This window comes from Temnothorax nylanderi, unplaced genomic scaffold (genome assembly GCF_030848795.1).
Source record: "Temnothorax nylanderi isolate EJ_2023f unplaced genomic scaffold, tnyl_v1.0 TNYL_tig0264_pilon, whole genome shotgun sequence".
Classification (NCBI taxonomy): domain Eukaryota; kingdom Metazoa; phylum Arthropoda; class Insecta; order Hymenoptera; family Formicidae; genus Temnothorax; species Temnothorax nylanderi.
Genome location: NW_027249326.1, coordinates 256514 through 261576, shown reverse-complemented (window position 1 = coordinate 261576; position 5063 = coordinate 256514). Strand labels below are relative to the sequence as shown.

The 5063-nt window shown below is 28.9% G+C and overlaps 2 long non-coding RNA genes across 2 annotated transcripts; both read right to left on the bottom strand.

The window, feature by feature from the left end:
• Positions 1-1734: 1734 nt before the first annotated feature.
• LOC139780133 (uncharacterized) lies at positions 1735-2123 on the bottom strand. Its single transcript, XR_011720138.1, has 2 exons — positions 2080-2123; positions 1735-1926 (listed from the first exon to the last, which is right to left on the bottom strand). It is a non-coding gene; the product is annotated as an uncharacterized lncRNA (long non-coding RNA).
• A 32-nt stretch (positions 2124-2155) lies between these two features.
• Positions 2156-3666, bottom strand: LOC139780134 (uncharacterized). Its single transcript, XR_011720139.1, has 3 exons — positions 3431-3666; positions 2445-2667; positions 2156-2192 (listed from the first exon to the last, which is right to left on the bottom strand). It is a non-coding gene; the product is annotated as an uncharacterized lncRNA (long non-coding RNA).
• Between the last annotated feature and the right edge of the window lie 1397 nt (positions 3667-5063).

Sequence of the window (5063 nt, the reverse complement as noted above, 5' to 3'; positions counted from 1 at the left end):
ATAGCGGCGAAAAAGGACGAGTTTAGCATTTTTCTTGAATACATTCGGTGATTTACAACTGCTTTGTGCGCGTAATGGCATTAAGGGAGAACGCTTCATTTTATAACTGTGCAGGAGATATTCCGTTTGTTGAGGAGATTAAGATCCTATAACAATACAATGTATCAAAGATCGAAATTGCTTGAAGTTCAAAATCATAATTTCTATGGATTAAAATTACAAAGCTACCCTTATAAAAATTTTTCACCGTTTTTGGACCGTTTTTGGATCGCGAGAACGGTCAGTTTGAGTAGTAAAAACGGGCATTTGGTTCAATGAGTATGACCCGTTTTTGGGGCGCAAAGCGGCCCTTTTGCTTAAAAACGAGTGGTTAAAGCGGATTGCGTACGAGTATATCCGAGTAGTAATAACGTATTCTTACGAGTATTTTTGAGTGGTAAATACGTGCTGTGTGTAAATTTGAGGTGTAAAAATGTACATTCAGCTACGAGTACAAAATACTCGTTTAGCACTCATAAATACTCACATAGCAAATTTTGAAAATACTCGTTTAGCACTCATAAATACTCACATTGCAAATTTTGAAATATCATAATTCATTAATTATTATTTATTACATAATAGTTAATAAAGATTAATTATTACATAATAATTATATTTGGTACATTATACATGAATATGTATATATATATATACATGTGTGTGTGTGTGTGTGTGTGTGTGTGTGTGTGTGTGTGTGTGTGTGTGTGGTAATACCAGATTCATATACATATACATACATATAATATATCAGATATAATTATTACATAATAATTAATCTTTATTATTATGTAATAAATAATAAGTAATCTTCACTGAATTGTGCTATTTCAAAATGTGCTATGTGAGTATTTATAATTCATATATGTATCTATATATTTTTAATATATATATGATCGTGTGTGTATTAGATGAGTCATATAGACAAAATTAATATATAAAGCGCGTGCGCACACACACACACACACACACACACACACACACACACACACACGCACGCACGCACGCACGCACGCACGCACGCACGCACGCACACACACACGATTACATGTATATATTATTTACAAATATTCTTTAAACATCATTAATGATCAATCTCCAAAAATAATTAATCGATTCCGTGAAATCCACTTTTCCATTTCTGCAAAAAAAAGAAATCAATGAATTTATATGCTTATTTTTCTCTGTGTCGAACAAGGAAATCCTTTTAAAATAAGATATTTTACTTTCCATACTTTAATTCACTTTCAATGCGGTTTTATTACATTTCTTGTTACAAATTAAACAAAAGCTTTTAATTATTTTAATTCTTCTTTAACTTAAATAAAATATCTGTTAACCAAAAGAAATTATATCACTAAACCATTAACATTGCACAGTTAAAGATATTTTTAAGGAATCCAACAATACAAATAATGAAAAAATTAATACATACAATATCAAATAGCGAAAAAAGGAAATACAAAATATTAATGCAATATCTTAATAATATAAAAAAGAATAATTCAGAGGGATTGATATGTTGAACTAGGTACAGATATGTAATTGGAATAATCAACAGTAGCAGCATAGTTAGATGAAAAATTAGTAAAAAATGAATTATCGGTCCTCTGATTGTTGTTTAACTGCTCCAGTTGATCGGATGGAATAGGAATTGTACCGGGGTAATTGTATATAGAAGAATTATTATAAGAATTGGAAGAATTATAGTTGTATGACTGAAGAGGAAGAGAAGGTACAAATGGTACAGAATTACAAGCTGGCTGGAGTTGTTGATTAGATGCGACATTGGAATACGAAACATGTTTTGTAGAAGATAACTCATGGAGTGTTGAATCTACTGATGTACTATGAGCCTCTTGATTATTCGATTTTGTTCCAGGAGAACTGAAAATAGAATATAATATATAAATGTATAAAATAATATTATATATATAATGTATAATGTAAACAAAATATTATAATTTATCAGTCTATGTCATAAATAATTAATATAAATACGTTATGCAGTATGAGAAAATGAAACACAAAAAACAATACCTGGTTTGTACTACAGGATGCAAAGGTGAAGTATTGCTATCAACTGACAGACTTTTGCAGGTATTTTGTTCATTGAGATACATTGAATATCTTGTAAAGGTTGTTGATGGGCACTATAAAATATAACATTTATTGTAAATACATTATAATTATTATAAATTGGAAATGGATGTTTTTATATTTAGTGACACAAGTCGCCACAAGGGTTTCTATCTTTGTTTCTCATTGAATTGTAAAAAAGATAGAATTTTTGTGTCGACTTGTGCCATGAAATTGAAAATAGCAAATATAATATTTTACTTCGACATTTTCACATGATCGAATATTTTTATAACAAAGGATTTTGCTAGTATGATATCGCATACCTCGGTGGTCTCAAAGTTGATTGACATCTTTCATTTGTTTTTTTATTTGTTATAAGTTTTTTTACAAGTTTTGTTACTGCTTCTTGGTCAATGGAAATGTCAGAACATTGAGGCTCTAATTTTTGCTTTTTATGTCTAGATATTTGTTCACATTTTCTATTTATAGTATCTATGAACTGTGACCATGACAGATTACAGCCTACGGAGTTTTGTGTGACAAAATCTATTTCAACAAATATGAAAAGAAAGAAAATGATTAATAATTAATCTGATCTAATTTATTGAAGATTATTATTTTAATTATATTTGCTTTGAAAGTTGAATATATACATCAGTTTCTTGCAATATAATTATAGTAAATAATTTTGATGTGTTACTTAATGATTTAATAAGGCTAAAATAATGAAGAAAAAATGATTTGTTTTACAAAGTTTATGTCCTAGTTATACATGGTTACAATAAACCTAACAGGAAACCAGAAGCTGTTATTTTAAAAGTTTGACTGAATAACAAGTTAAAAAAAAATTATAGTCTTGAATGTATGTCATTTACTAATACTTGATAAATATATGTTAACTGCTATATAACTGTTTACTAAATTGAAATTTTCAAAGCAAATGATCACGGGTAATCTTCAGTAAATTAGACGAATGAAATATATACCAATGTTAAGGATAATCTAACTATATATATTTTTTATATAAATATTTTATACACATTTATATAACATCTTATATAAACAAATTTTATATAAATATAAAATTTATATAAATTGACGTCAAAATTTAACATTAAATAAAATTGATTAACATTTTACACTGTTTAAAAAAATGTTATGTAATTTTTGTACTTAAAAACAATTAATAGTTTGAACGCGATAATCGTTCACAGTCATTGGGGTCATTTTGACCCATATAAACGTTATAATGCTTTATTGAAGTGTGAACGTTAAGGATTAATTATAGAAAAATAAAAATAATACTCACGATACAGTGCTTGCAGAATGTGCTTCCGAATAGCTTTTTACCGTGAGAACCACAGGCAGAAGCTTCTGCAAGCTGTGCTCTTCCAAACATTTCAATTAGAGCATGACGAATCATCGTTTTTGGACCAAGTAATGCATCTGCTTTTCTCTTTCTCTTCCCACTGACATTCTGATGACAAGCAGCTGCAGCTTCTAAAATAATTCTGGACTGTGCAGCCTTAGTTATATGTACGCCAGATCCTTTTTGTAGGGAACTCTTTAAAAAACGGCTATGATAAAGTCAGTTGAAAGTTGAAGCATACCAAGTAAAATATGTAATTTTAAATTTTCGTACCTTAGCATGTTCAGGTGGAATAGGTAGCAATCTATGTACATCGACTGAGATACATCATGGGAATCATTGATCTGTACAAAAATCAGGATTTTTGCATATTTACCAATACATACCATGAAATATTACAAAGTATTTTATTGAATACTGAATATAATCGCAGCGTATAAGAATAATTAGCATACCTTTTTTCAGCACTACCACCTCCAAGATATGTAATTATGTCACGTAGCATATTAATACACAATAGGTTTCCTAAAGCAGAATACAATTGTTGGGGAGTGAAGTAAGGCATTATTAATATATGCATATTTGTTAATAAAATATTAGGGTAAAAAAAAGTAAAATAGAAATTTTACAATTCAAAACGCAATTAGCACATATTCCATAGCAGTACACCAGGTGTTTGATAGAGAATACTAAAGTTAACTCTGCTTAATTATTATTAAAAAGCAAGTATACTAATACAAGAAACTTGTGAAATATTGACTGCTTACTTTTATTTCTGACATACTTATGATTAAAGCTAATATAAAAGAAATAAAAAGTATAATAAAATATACTTATTGAGACAGTGAATTTACAAGCTAAAGCTCTTCAGCTATGAGACGCTAATTTATTATTGTAAAGAACATTTTTTACAAATATTATTTAATTCAAATAAAGTTATCATAGATACAAAAAATATCACAAAGGACTGAAGTTTAGATCAACAATCTAATTTGGAATTTTTGTTAATTCTTGATAAAATATTGTAATGGAATGCATACCACGATACTGCTCCAAGAATGTTATACCACCAAGATTGTTACTCGACCAAGAATGTTTATATGATACGCCTTCTTTCTCCTTTCCCTTTATTTTTTTTTCATCACTAACTTCTGTATCCTTGTGATGATCATCTTCATGATCAATATCATCTTTATGATCAATATCATCTATACCTTCATACGCGTTGTCATCTTCTTCATTACTACTTTCATTTATATTTTCTACACTACTACTTTCGCTCATTGAATCATCCTCGTTCAATTTCTCCATAAAATCAGTTTGTGAAATTGCTTGGGAAGCAGACATTTTCGGCCTCGTTTTTATTGTTTTTACATTGTTAACAGGACAATTGTTTTTCTTTCTATCTACAACATCTTTAGACTTGTTTTGGCAAAAGAAGATTGTCAAATTCAACTTGCGCTTGATTATGATACTTCAAATTCTCTTTTGCATTTTTTATCTCATTTCTCTTCATCGCGTGTAATTTGGGTGGCAAATTATATTTTTCTCCAATGGCAACAGCAACTTCATG